At 41.2% G+C, this 15,050-nt stretch overlaps 1 protein-coding gene across 1 annotated transcript in view; it reads left to right on the top strand.

Moving 5' to 3' along the window:
- The first annotated feature begins 3,863 nt into the window (after positions 1 to 3,863).
- LOC135525853 (transient receptor potential cation channel subfamily V member 4-like) overlaps positions 3,864 to 15,050 on the top strand; it is a 35,650-nt gene continuing 24,463 nt past the window's right edge. The window contains exon 1 of the mRNA XM_064953826.1: positions 3,864 to 4,239. The gene's annotated coding sequence lies outside the window, so the exon portion shown is untranslated. The remainder of the gene's footprint in view (positions 4,240 to 15,050) is intronic.

The following is a 15,050-nucleotide window of genomic DNA, read 5'->3' as shown; positions in this document are numbered from 1 at the left end:
ACAATCATCATTTAGACACCAATGCAAGTCAAAACCAGGGATGACCCTTGCTAAAGCTTTCTTGGGCGATGAAACAATCATATCAAAAAGACAGGAGACTAATATTTGTATAGTCAAAGCCTACCCGGGAAAATGTTCTCCCGCCTCTGTCAGATTGGTGCAGTAAACTGTCAAATGGGATGATTTGTTTTTGCAAAAGATTGAAAACTTTCAAGCTTCAAAACTAAGTTGAGTCAAATCCCTTAAAGGTGTTTCTAAAAAATCAAATCAAGGCAGTTGATTGTTCCCCGTAGGCTGTCAAAATAAGGTGTTCTTCCTAATTAAATGTTTTAATAACCCCGTTTTGTGGGTGTGGCATGTTGACCAATATCTTTGTGACCATTTGAAACAGCACCAAATGGTGACATTTAATTTTAGGCTGTTTCATAAATATGATTGATTGTGAATTACATTGTGATGCAGTGTTGATTATGAAAAAAAACCAGATTTATTTTTGTAATTATTTAGTAGGCTGAATCAAGTTCCATGTGAGTATAGAAAGATGCCATTAATATTGTTAACCTAACTGTGCCTTCTGCCATTGACACAGGGGAGAGGGGGGAAAGTTTTGCCAACATATTCAAAAAATAATAATTCTCCAGCTTTGTCTTTGTCCAACAGTGCAACCCCTTTCTCTTTGTTCATAACCCCTTTCTCTTTGATGCCTGCCTCTTGAGTTTGAATTTTTGATTTTCATAAGGCACTTTTTTTTCCTCTTGCGAAACATATTACTCTTTGTTCCTAACCCCTTTCTCTTTGTTCCTAACCCCTCTCTCTTTGTTCCTAACCCCTCTCTAATGAACACACCCCTTTATATTTGTTCCTAACCCCTCTCTCTTTGTTCCTAACCCCTTTCTCTTTGTTTATCTAACCATAATGGTTCCTAGCATGTTCTTTCCCCATTGGTATTTCTTTGTTCCTAACCCCTGTCTACTAACCCCTCTCTCTTTGTTCCTAACCCCTCTTCTTTGTTCCTAACCCCTTTTCTTTGTTCCTAACCCCTGATTTCTCTTGTTCCTAACCCCTTTCTCTTTGTTCCTAACCCCCTGTTCCTTTCTCTTTGTTCCTTTTGGAATTCCTAACCCCTTTGTTTGTTCCTAACAAATGTCAACCCCTTTCTCTGTTCCTAACCCCTTTCTCTTTGTTTTTAACCCCTTTAAATCTCATTGTAATGAAAACACTATGGCATTATAGTACATTTATAGCAACCCCTTATAGTGAAATTAAATTCACTGTTCCTAAAATGTATTGTTTGTCAACCCTTTCTCTTTGTGATTTGTTTCCAACCCTTTTCTGTTCCTAACCCCTCTCTTTTGTTCCAACCCCTTTCTTTGTTTAACCCCTTTCTCTATCAACCCCTTGATTGTCATTTTCTTTGTCTAAATGTGTCTCTCTTTTGTTCCTATGAGAAATTGTTCCTAAAACCCCTTTCTCTTTGTTCCTAAATCTGGTGTTCAGCTCTTTGTTCAACCCCAACCTCTCTTTGTTCAAACCCCTTATGCATGTTATTATACCCCCTTATTGTTTAATCTTATATTGCAAATGAATATTTTTACCAAATATGACCAGTTTCCCTAACCCCTTTTCAACCCCTGCCTTTTGTTCCTATTGAATTCCTGTCAGCTTTGTAACCCCCTGAATTTTTCCTAACCCTCTGTCTTTGTTCAAGGAACCCCTTTCTGAACCCCTCTCTTTCTATTTTTCTCTTTGTTCCTAATTCACAACCCCTGAATGCTCGAGAAACCCCTTTCTCTTTGACAGCAGTGGTTCCTAACCCCTAATCATCTTTGTTCCTAACCCCTCTCTCTTTGAAGGTGGAAATTTGTATAGTCAAACTCAAGTCTGATTTGAAATGGTCCAACCCACAACCCCTCTCTCTTTGTTTAATAGTTCCTAAGTTTCTCTTTGTTGAACCCCTCTCTCTTTGAAGGCGTTCCAACCCCTTTCTCTTTGCAGTGTTCAAATAACCCCTTTCTTTTGTTCAACCCCTTTCAGGTTCCTAACCCCTTTGTCTTTGTTCCTGTTCCTAACCCTTTCTCTTGTTCCTAAATATCTCTCTTTGTTCCTAACCCTGCTCTTTACAGTCAACCCAAACCTCTGAACCCCTTTCTCTTTGTTCCTAAATCCTTTACCTAACCCCTCTCTCTTTGTTCCTAACCCCTTTCTCTTTGTTCACCTCTCTCTTTGTTCCTAATCAACCCCTTTCTCTTTGTTCATAACCCCTTTCTCTTTGTTCAACCCCTCTCTGTTCCTAACCCCTTTGGTTCCTAACCCCTTTCTCTTTGTTCCTAACCCCTTTCACTCTCTTTGTTCCTAACCCCTTTCTCTTTGTTCCTAAATCCCTTCTCTTTGTTCCTAACCCCTCTCTCTTTGTTCAACCCCTTTCTTTGTTCAACCCCTCTCTCTTTGTTCACCCCTTTCTCTTTGTTCCTAAATCCTCTCTTTTGTTCCTAACCCCCTCTCTCAACCCCTCTCTCTTTGTTCCTAACCCCTCTCTCTTTGTTCTAACCCCTTTCTCATTGTTCAACCCCTCTCTCTTGTTCCCTAACCCCTCTGTCCCCCAACAACTCATCACCCCTCTCGGGCAAACCCTCTACCTTTGTTCCCTCCATGACACATAAATCTCTGTACAGACTGCCTTGGCTCTATTGTTGCCAAACTGATCATCACAGGACAATCAACTTTTTCACATGGTTAAAGTGCAAATGGATAAACTTGATCATCAAGCAACTATATTACTGCTATCCCTGTTTTAGAACCCCGCTATCATCCAGAAGGCGAGGTCAGTACAAGTGCATCAAAAGCTGGGACCGAGAGATAGAAGCTGTTTTTCAATCTCAAGGCCATCACACTGTTAAATAGCCATCACTAACTCAGAGAGGCTGCTGCCTACACTGAGACCCAATCACTGGACACTTTAATAAATGGATCATTAGTCACTTTAAATAATGCCACTTTAATGTTTACATATCTTGCATTACTCATATCACGTGTATGTACTGTATTTTATACCATCTACTGCACCTTGCCTATGCTGCTCGGCCATCGCTCATCCATACACTTATGTACATATTCTCATTCACCCCTTCAGATTTGTGTGTACTAAGGAGTTGTTGGGGAATTGTTAGATTACTTGTTAGATATTACTGCACTGTTGGAACTAGAAGCATTTTGCTACACTCGCATTAAATCTGACAACCATGTGTATGTGACCAATAAAATGTGATTTTGTTATTAATCATGTGTGCCCATATCAACTTTAATAACTTGTTTTGTACATACTTTGTGAAATTCACTGGTGCCTACTCAAAAACACAAGAGATTTTAGGAATTGTAGTAGGCTACATGTCTCAGAACAAAGCAGGTCAAATTGTCTTATTATCCACTTGGGGGTGCTACTGTGTTACTTTTTGGTGGTAGTCAGGATGATTTATTGCTGTATCTGCATGGCATGTGATTAGCCAATTCATTGAATTTAGAGTAACACCACAATACCATAAAGAAGTAAAACAAAGTGGAGTCCTCTTGTGTTACTGACTGAGGCATTTCAGCTATTTAAGAAAAACATTTCCTGCTGAAAACAATATCCTAAGTATAAATACAGTAATTTACACACATTTATGGGTAAAAAAAATTGTTTCGATCATAATTGTGTTTTTTAGACTTCAAGGAGTTGCTGGTCTGATGTGATGTCATTGGTCTCCCCCTTGCTGTTTACGTCGTTGTTCTCTTCAGCATTGTTTGCAGAAACAATAAAGGAGCAACAGAGGAGAACAAAGAAAAGCGCCCCCGGTCACCTATTGAGTTGTGCCTTTTTAAAGTAAATAAGGTTATAAATTAGGTGAAAAGGAGACTGGAGTGCCACTTTAAGAGTAGTCCCTGTACCGGTTAGTCCGGTTAGTCCCCACCCAAACACCAGCGTACCCTGTCTGCCTGAAAATGGAAACCGATTGGTGGAAACGAGGACAGAGGCTGCTGTAGTGTACCTGGGCACACTGCTTGCGGGGCTGAATAATTATTGGACTAGGCTACACGCGAAATCAGATCACTTTTCTCCAAAATAATTGGAAGAAAGAAGTAGCCTACTAAAGTCGGGAGGCAGTCGATCCAAATGTTTTGTCCATAAACTTTTTTGAACTTTTCCTATTGTTAAGAATGAACAACTACACTGCACAAAATGTCCATTGATTATAGGACAAGGTAAGCATAAAAAGTTCTCATTTAGGGTTCACTTATTTTCAACCGGGAGTAAGGTATTTTGTGTTAAAAATGTTTTTTTGAAAGTGTAATTTTATTGTGCCCATCTTCGCAATGGCATTTCTAGAAACCATATTGTACGTATAATAGTCGGGTTGGTGTATGTTTGAGTCCCTAGACTAGTGATCTCTCATTGATTCTAATAGCCAACATTGAGTGTGGCATGTAATTATGAGTTAGGCCTATTAGCAAAATATATTTTTTTAAGAAATCAGTGCAATTTTCAGTCTAATTTATTTTATTCAAATATTTACCCTCTTGCTGGCATATATGCCACACCATCTTTTAATTGCTTCATATTGGAACTTTCTGTTCAAAGTTAGGCAAAGAAGCCAAACAATAACATTAAGACATTGAGGTTGTGAACATCTTCTCAGCTCATGAATCTATTGTTATGATGAAACCTGACAGTCAGACATGCATCCATGGGAATGTGAAACCGATTGTTGAGTTGGAGGCTGTTGTTGAAACAACAGTGGAACTGGCTAAATCCCATTTTCCCACAACCATTTGCACCTGGACGGAACCCTTGCCTTCCCCAGTGGTCTGGGTCATATCCACTAAATCAGTGTTTCCCAATCTGGGATACTAGGATGGGAAAACACCTGAGCCATGGCCTGTTCGCGCCTCTATCATCCAGAAGGCGGTGTCAGTACAGGTGCATCAAAGCTGGGACAGAGAGAATGAAAAACAGCTTATAACTCAAGGCCATCGTTATCCAGCCTCTCCCCAGTACTCTGCCCTGAACCGAGTCACTGTCACTAGCCGGCTACCACCTGGTGACTCAACCCTGCTCCGTAGAGGCTGCTGCCTTATGTACATAGACATGGAACACTGGTCACTTTAATAATGTTTAAATATTGTTTTACCTATAAAAGGCTCCCGGGTGACATCATGGGAAAATTAATAGAAATTAGCCAAAACCTAAGAAGAAAAATTGTAGACCACCACAAGTCTTGTTCATCCTTGGGAGCAATATCCAAACACCTGAAGGTACCACGTTCATCTGTAAAAACAATAGTACGCAAGTATAAACACCATTGGACCACGCAGCCGTCATACCGCTCAGGGAGGAGACGCGTTCTGTCTCCTAGAGATGAACGTACTTTGGTGCAAAAAGTGCAAATCAATCCCAGGACAACAGCAAAGGACCCTGTGAAGATGCTGGAGGAAACAGGTACAAAAATATCTATATCCACAGTAAAACGAGTCCTATAGCAACATAACCTGAAAGGCTGCTCAGCAAGGAAGAAGCCACTGTTCCACAACCGCCATAAAAAAGCCAGACTATTGTTTGCAACTGCACATGGGGACAAAGATCATACTTTTTGGAGAAATGTCCTCTGGTCTGATGAAACAAAAATAGAACTGTTTGGCCATAATGACCATCATTATGTTTGGAGGAAAAGGGGGGGGGGGGCTTGCAAGCCTGAAGAACACCATCCCAACCGTGAAGCACGGGGGTGGTAGCATCATGTTGTGGGGGTGCTTTGCTGCAGGAGGGACTGGTGCACTTCACAAAATAGATGGCATCATGAGGTAGGAAAATTATGTGGATATATTGAAGCAACATCTCAAGACATCAGTCAGGAAGTTAAAGCTTGGTCACAAATGGGTCTTCCAAATGGACAATGACCCCAAGCATACTTCCAAAGTTGTGGCAAAATGGCTTAAGGACAACAAAGTCAAGGTATTGTAGTGGCCATCACAAAGCCCTGACCTCAATCCTATAGAAAATGTGTGGGCAGAACTGAGAAAGCATGTGCAGGCATGGAGGCTTGCAAACCTGACTCAGTTACACCAGCTCTGTCAGGAGGAATGGGACAAAATTCACCCAACTTATTGATGGAAGCTTGTGGAAGGCTACCTGAAAAGTTTGACCCAAGTTAAACAATTTAAAGGCAATGATGCCAAATACTTATTTAGTAAACTTCTGACGCCCTTGGAATGTGATGATAGAAATGAAAGCTGAAATAATTAATTCTCTCTACTATTATTCTGACATTTCACATTCTTAAAATAAAGTGTTGATTCTAACTGACCTAAGACAGGGAATTATTACAATGGATTAAATGTCAGGAATTGTGAAAAACTTAGTTTAAATGTATTTGGCTAAGGTGTATGTAAACTTCCGACTTCAACTGTAAGTGAAATAATATATGTCTGTGGTCAATTGTTGGAAAATTACTTGTGTCAAAGTAGATGTCCTAACCGACATGCTAAAACTATAGTTTGTTAACAAGAAAGTTGTGGAGTGGTTGAAAAACGAGTTTTAATGACTCCAACCTAAGTGTTTGCGAACTTCCAACTATATATACTGTATTATAGTCAAGGCCATCCTATTTAACAATTTCTGTACATATACTATTCTATCCTACTTATTATACAGATATACTGCATATTCTATTCACATACTGTCCATAATGTCTATACATCCCACATATATATACTCCGGTATTGCTCATCCTAAAATGTATATATTTCTTAATTCCATTCTTTTACTTTTAGATTTGTGTGTATTATTAGATATTACTACACTGTTAGAGCTGGAAACGCAAGCATTTCACTGCACCCGCAATAACATCTGCTAAATATGTGTATGCGACCAACAAAATTGATTTGATTTAGGACCCCTGGGGGTAAATGGTCTATCCACATGGGGTACTTGAGAAGACTCATTAGACCATAGTTTAACTGGTAAAATGCACATGAAGGGGTACTTCAGAGGTACTCTTGAAAGAGTAAAATGTACTTGGTGGTACAGCAACCGAAAAAGGTTGTGATCCACTGCACTAAGTCCCTGAGGATTATTAAGGAAGTCACTTGGTTTTAGGGAGATAATTATCTTCAGTCTGACCCAGCTGACATGTCATCACAAATCATTCACCATTATTATTACCAATACATTGGTTTGTGCGAACGAGTGGAGGCTGGTGAAGGGAGGATGGCTCATAGTAATGGTGGGAATGGAACAGTGTGAATGATGTGTTTGATACAGTTCCATTGCGTTAATGAACCAGTCCTCTGATTTAAAGTGACACCAGCCTCCGATGGTGTGAACACAATAGTATTAGCCTGTTTTCGGACTCATTCTTCATATGAACTCCAGAGAATGGTCTCAAATGCCTGGTGGATGACTCATTCATTTGTCACCCCTCTGTTTAGAGAGTTTATCAACGAAAGCCTCTCTTCGTCCTGTTGTCCTTTTACGCTCCACAGTAGAAGTCCATTTGAGTGGAGAAGCCTGATAATCCTGTGTTGGAGTTGACTGGAGGCACTCCTCTGTTTTCCCTGACTGGACCCCAATCTCTCTGTTTGCGTTGCTCCTCTCGGAGGAAGAGTCTGGCTTTGCTTAGTTTACATGTCAACCCTACGTGCTGTCAGAGAGAGACAATGTTGCCAAGGACATGTGACAGTTTGTTTGTAGTTTATACCAAGGATGTACAGAAAACGGCCAAAATAAAGGTAACACTTGAGTACTGTAAATTGGGGCATATTGAAAGCAGGTGCTTCCACACAAGTGTGGTTCCTGAGTTAATTAAGCAATTAACATCCCATCATGCTTAGGGTCATGTATAAAATGGCCCAGTTGCCCATTATTCTGGCTACCATGCATAGGGGGTTTAAAGTGTGTGTGTATATATATCTCAGTCAACAGATCTCAACCCAATTGAATGATTATGAGAGATTCTGGAGCAGCACCGGAGACAGTGGTTTCCACCACCATCAACAAAATTCAAAATTATGGAATTTCTGGTAGAAGAATGGTGTCGCATCCCTCCAATAGAGGGGCAGTAGAATCCAGACAGTAGAATCTATGCCAAGGCGCATTGGAGCTGTTCTGGTGTCTCGTGGTGGCCCAACACCCTAGTAGGCCAAAGACACTTTATTGGTGTTTCCTTTACTTTGGCAGTTACATGCATAACACTGTTATTAAAAGACATGCCTTGACAAGGTGACAACATTCTAAAGAATCCAGAATGATGACTTATCATTGCTGTCCTGTGTGTGTGTGTGTGTGTGTGTGTGTGTGCGTGTGTGTGCGTGTGTGTGTGTGTGTGCTGCACATTGGATCCTTCATCTCAATTTCTGCCTAAAATGAATACTGCATCAGTAATTTTACGGAGGAGCCCTGCATCAATACATCAAATACACAACACATATAAACTCAGCAAAAAAAAAATGTCCCTTTTTCAGGACCCTGTCTTTCAAAGATAATTTGTAAAAATCCAAATACTGTAACTTCAAAAGATCTTCATTGTAAAGGGTTAAAACACTGTTTCCCATGCTTGTTCAATGAACCATAAACAATTAATGAACATGCACCTGTGGAACGGTCGTTAAGACACTAACAGCTTACAGACGGCAGGCAATTAAGGTCACAGTTATGAAAGCTTAGGACACGAAAGAGGCCTTTCTACTGACTCTGAAAAACACCAAAAGAAAGATGCCCAGGGTCCCTGTTCATTTGCGTGAACGTGCCTTAGGTATGCTACAAGGAGGCATGAGGACTGCAGATGTGGCCAGGGCAATAAATTGCAATGTCCGCAATGTGAGACACCTAAGACAGCACTACAGGGAGACAGAACGGACAGCTGATCGTCTCGCAGTGGCAAACCACGTGTAACAACACTTGCACAGGATCGGTACATCCGAACATCACACCTGTGTGACAGGTACAGGATGGCAACAACAACTACCCGAGTTACACAAGGAACACACAATCCCTCCATCAGTGCACAGACTGTCCACAATAGGCTGAGAGAGGCTGGACTGAGGGCTTGTAGGCCTGTAGTAAGGCAGGTCCTCACCAGACATCTCCGGCAATATCGCCTATGCGCACAAACCCACCGTCACTGGACCAGACAAGGCTGGCAAAAAGTGCTTTTCACTGACGAGTCGCGGTTTTGTCTCAACAGGGGTGATGGTCGGATTCGCGTTTATCGTCGAAGGAATGAGTGTTACACTGAGGCCTGTACTCTGGAGAGGGATCCATTTGGAGGTGGAGGGTCCGTCAAGGTCTGGGGCGGTGTGTCACAGCATCATCAGACTGAGCTTGTTGCAGGCAATCTCAACGCTGTGCGTTACGGGGAAGATATCCTCCTCCCTCACGTGGTACCCTTCCTGCAGGCTCATCCTGACATGACCCTCCAGCATGACAATGCCACCAGCCATACTGCTTGTTCTGTGCCTGATTTCCTGCAAGACAGGAATGTCAGTGTTCTGCCATGGCCAGCGAAGAGCCCGGATCTCAATCCCATTGAGAATGTATGGGACCTGTTGGATCAGATGGTGAGGGCTAGGGCCATTCCCCCCAGAAATGTTTGGGATCTTGCAGGTGCCTTGGTGGAAGAGTGGGGTAACATCTCACAGCAAGAACTGGCAAATCTGGTACAGTCCATGAGGCAGAGATGCACTGTAGTACTTAATGCAGCTGGTGGCCACACCAGATACTGACTATTACTGTGATTTTGACCCCACCCCCCTTTGTTCAGGGACACATTATTACATTTCTGTAGTAACATGTCTGTGGAATTTGTTCAGTTTATGTCTCTGTTGTTGAATCTTGTTATGTTCATAGAAGTATTTACCCATGTTAAGTTTGTTGAAAATAAATGAAGTTGACAGTGAGAGGACGTTTCATTTTTTGCTGAGTTTATATATATAAACATATATATCATATAGAGTAGGGCAAACACAATCACTATATTGAAATGTGTGGACCAATAGGCAATAAGACACTCCAAAACCCCAGCCACATCATGTCATAGCCAACATACACATAGGCTATGCTAATACATTGTATTAGTAATGGTGGACTGTCGTTTCATATATATACATATACAGTACCAGTCAAAAGTTTGGACACACCTACTCATTCAAGGGTTTTTCTTTATTTTTTACTATTTTCTGAATTGTAGGATAATAGTGAAGACATCAACACTATGAAATAACACATATGGAATCATGTAGTAACCAAAAAAGTGTTAAACAAATCAAAATATCTTTTATATTTTATATTCTTCAAAGTAGCCCCCCTTGCCTTGATGAAAGCTTTGCACACTCTTGGTATTCTCTCAACCAGCTTCTCTTGGAATGCTTTTCCAACAGTCTTGAAGGAGTTCCCACATATACTGAGCACTTGTTGGCTGCTTTTCCTTCACTCTGCGGTCCAACTCATCCCAAAACCATCTCAATTAGGTTGAAGTCGGGTGTTTGTGGAGGCCAGGTCATCTGATGCAGCACTCCATCACTCTCCGTCTTGGTCAAATAGCCCTTACATAGCCTGGAGGTGTGTTGGGTCATTGTCCTGTTGAAACTCAAATGATAGTCCCAGAATAGTGTGTAAGCCATACTGGTTAAGTGTGCCTTGAATTCTAAATAAATCACAGACTTCACTTGAAGAAACTTTCAAAGTTCTTCCACAAATTCCATAAATGATCTTTTAACACCTGTTAATTGAAATGCATTCTAGGTGAGTACCTCATGAAGCTGGTTGAGGGAATGCTAAGAATGTGCAAAGCTGTCATCAAGGCAAAGGGTTGAAGAATCTCAAATATAAAATATTTTGATTTATTTAACACTTTTTGGTTACTACATGATTCCATATGTGTTATTTCCTTATTTCCTAGTTTTGACGTATTCAATATTATTATATAATGTAGAAAAAGTAAAAAATTAAGAAAAACCCTGGAATGAGTAGGTGTGTCCAAACTGCTGACTGGTACTGTTTATAGAAATCAAAGAAAAATATCTCAAATGAATATGCAGTCATTTAAACAGCTGCATTAGCATGAGAAGCGAAAACATATTTTATTTACTGATCTAAAAGTGGATATTTTCATTTGAAAACATTTATTTTGCTCTGGAATCATAACTGTGCTCACTCACAGAGTCCTCATCCATTCAATAATGAAACATGTTCAATTTGGTTTAAATAATGCAAAAACAAAGTGTTTGAGAAGTAAAAGTGCAATATGTGCCATGTAAAAAAGCTAACGTTTGAGTTCCTTGCTCAGAACATGAGAACATATGAAAGTTGGTGTTTCCTTTTAACATGAGACTTCAATATTCCAAGGTAAGAGGTTTTAGGTTGTAGTTAATATAGTATTTATAGGACTATTTCTCTCTATACCATTTGTATTTCATATACCTTTGACTATTGGATGTTCTTATAGGCACTATAGTATTGCCAGTGTAACAGTATAGCTTCTGTCCCTCTCCTCGCCCCTACCTGGGCTCGAACCAGGAACACATCGACAACAGCCACACTCGAAGCAGCGTTACCCATCACTCCACAAAAGCTGCGGCCCTTGCAGAGCAAGGGGAATAACTACGCCAAGTCTCAGAGCGAGTGACGTTTGAAACGCTATTAGTGCACACCCAGCTAACTAGCTAGCCATTTCACATCGGTTACACCAGCCATTAGGCTGATAGGCTTGAAGTCATAAACAGTGCTGTGCTTGAGAAGAGCTGCTGACAAAACACACAAAAGTGCTGTTTGAGTGAATGCTTACGAGCCTGCTGCTGCCTACCATCGCTCAGTCAGACTGTTCTGTCAAATCATAGACTTAATTATAACATAATAACACACAGAAATACGAGCCTTTGGTCATTACTATGGTCGAATCCGGAAACTATAATTTCGAAAACAAAACGTTTATTATTTCAGTGAAATACGGAACCGTTCGGTATTTTATCTAACGGGTGGCATCCCTAAGTCTAAATATTCTTGTTACATTGCACAACCTTCAATGTTATGTCATAATTATGTAAAATTCTGGCAAATTAGTTCGCAATGAGCCAGGCTGCCCAAACTGTTGCATATACCCAGACTCTGCGTGCAATGAACTCAAGAGAAATGACACAATTTCACCTGGTTAATATTGCCTGCTAACATGGATTTCTTTTAGCTAAATATGCAGGTTTATATGCAAGCCTATAAATACACTTTCCTACTTGTTGATTGCTGCTGAGTGGAAATAGGAAGAACGCCCATTTCATGGCTTATACAAGTGTTGAATACAAAGTGTTGACAGTGCTGAGTAAGAACTTAAACATGAACTCACTTAAAAAATAGTGTCTCTTTACTGTATACATTGACAGTCTCTCTCAAGACATGGTTTTAAACGTTTTGAAATCTCACATTATCAACTTTTCTGTAGCTTCCTTATATGCCTGCTACGTTACTGCAGACACAGTCATCTGAGATATATGATTGGACAGCGTTAGACTTATAGTGCTCTTGATTTGCTCTCTGGGCCCACCGGCAAGGCAGATTTTGTACCTTCAGAAACATAAAATGGTTCAAAATGGCAACAGTTTGCCTACCCGGCGCGCAGGGCAGCTGAATCGGGTGCACATACTGTCAACAACCCGAGACACATATAAAAAAAATAGGAACTCATAACTTTATCTTTGCTGTTTATTTTACAGAAATGTTTAGCGACCCACTAGGAATACCTTAGAGATCGACCGGTTGGGCTGATATTTCTGTGTGGCAGCCCCAGAGGAGCTGTGCGGCAGTCTCAGGGCTACAGCTTAGAGGGATCATTGGGCCTGTGTGTGTATATATGTGTGTGGGCATGCCTGCACAGGTACAAGTGTCTGAAAAGAAAAGTGCCGTGTCATAGTAAAAGCCTGATACAGAAGACATGCTCCCTCTAGGAATTTCAAGACCTTTAGCTGTGTGGTTGATTTTGGCTAGAGACCTTAACTTGGGTTTCCAATGATTCCCCCACAGGATAAAACTTGTTTTGTCCACAGCAATAGTTGGTAACCAGAAGACCAACCTCAAGTCACATTTCACCCATAGTGGCAAATGGAGAGCCAAAACCTCTACTCGCTGTAACACCCTTCTCTTTCATCAGTGTGCCCTGTCATGCTTTCCTGCCAGTCTGTATTACTGCCAGTTGCCCTCTCTGCTAGTTTTTGGTCTAACACAGATTTTGTTTTTAGCTCACACAGGACCCCTACATGCTCCAGGGTCACTTCTAGTTCCCCCTGAAAAAGAATACAGTACCACAGTGCGACATAAGGGATGAATGAGGTACGGCCGGGTTAAGTGTCCATCTGAATAGATCCCAGGACCCCAAAAGAACACACATGGGTATTCCCTTCATTTAAGAGGTCTTCACCAGCTTTCTCTTTCTACCATCTCCTTGTCACCCTGAGTAGAAAATGCACTTTTTGGGGTGTAGCCATTCAGACTTTGTCAGGTGGTGATTTTTTTTTTTTCCCCCATTTGGAAAATAATCTGGGCCATGTTCATTAAAACATTTCAACATTTAATTTTTTTTTCTTATTGGACCAGTCCAGGTAGTCCCTCCCTGTTTCAGTCAGTTTTCTTTCTTTTCGTTGGTGCCTAATGAACACAACTGTTTTTATTATTGTCTGCAACAAAGAGGAATAGTTATATTACATAACATTACTGGAAAGGAGTAATGGGTTACTTGCATAAGGTACTTCAAAACAGTTGTTTATGTATAAGCCTATAATGGTAATGGTTTAAATCTAATTATTTCAAAACAAAGGTTCTTGCATTACACTGTGATGAAGAGTTTTGCCAAATATATTGATAATGGATGAAGAATGTCATTGTTTTATATTTTCATATTATGTAATTGGAGAAAATACTCTGTCATGACAATAGTGTCTTTGAAGTGGTCCTCTGTCGTGTTCTCTGTCTGGTCAGTAAGCTGTTCTCTGTCTGGTCAGTAAGCTGTTCTCTGTCTGGTCAGTAAGCTGTTCTCTGTCTGGTCAGTAAGCTGTTCTCTGTCTGGTCAGTAGGCTGTTCTCTGTCTGGTCAGTAAGCTGTTCTCTGTCTGGTCAGTAAGCTGTTCTCTGTCTGGTCAGTAAGCTGTTCTCTGTCTGGTCAGTAAGCTGTTCTCTGTTTGGTCAGTAAGCTGTTCTCTGTCTGGTCAGTAAGCTGTTCTCTGTCTGGTCAGTAAGCTGTTCTCTGTCTGGTCAGTAAGCTGTTCTCTGTCTGGTCAGTAAGCTGTTCTCTGTCTGGTCAGTAAGCTGTTCTCTGTCTGGTCAGTAAACTCGTCTCTGTCTGGTCAGTAAGCTGTTCTCTGTCTGGTCAGTAAGCTGTTTCTGTCTGGTCAGTAGGCTGTTCTCTGTCTGGTCAGTAAGCTGTTCTGTTCTCTGTCTGGTCAGTAAGCTGTTCTCTGTCTGGTCAGTAAGCTGTTCTCTGTCTGGTCAGTAAGCTGTTCTCTGTCTGGTCAGTAAGCTGTTCTCTGTCTGGTCAGTAGGCTGTTCTCTGTCTGGTCAGTAAGCTGTTCTCTGTCTGGTCAGTAAGCTGTTCTCTGTCTGGTCAGTAAGCTGTTCTCTGTCTGGTCAGTAAGCTGCTCTCTGTCTGGTCAGTAAGCTGTTCTCTGTCTGGTCAGTAAGCTGTTCTCTGTCTGGTCAGTAAGCTGTTCTCTGTCTGGTCAGTAAGCTGTTCTCTGTCTGGTCAGTAAGCTGTTCTCTGTCTGGTCAGTAAGCTGTTCTCTGTTTGTCTGGTCAGTAAGCTGTTCTCTGTCTGGTCAGTAAGCTGTTCTCTGTCTGGTCAGTAAGCTGCTCTCTGTCTGGTCAGTAGGCTGTTCTCTGTCTGGTCAATAAGCTGTTCTCTGTCTGGTCAGTAAGCTGTTCTCTGTCTGGTCAATAAGCTGTTCTCTGTTGGTCAGTAGGCTGTTCTCTGTCTGGTCAGTAAGCTGTTCTCTGTCTGGTCAGTAAGCTGTTCTCTCTGGTCAGTGTCTGGTCAGTAGGCTGTT

Source organism: Oncorhynchus masou, chromosome 1 (assembly GCF_036934945.1).
Source record: "Oncorhynchus masou masou isolate Uvic2021 chromosome 1, UVic_Omas_1.1, whole genome shotgun sequence".
NCBI classification, from domain to species: domain Eukaryota; kingdom Metazoa; phylum Chordata; class Actinopteri; order Salmoniformes; family Salmonidae; genus Oncorhynchus; species Oncorhynchus masou.
The sequence above is the reverse complement of the archived record's forward strand: the minus strand, read 5'-3'. Positions and strand labels throughout refer to the sequence as shown.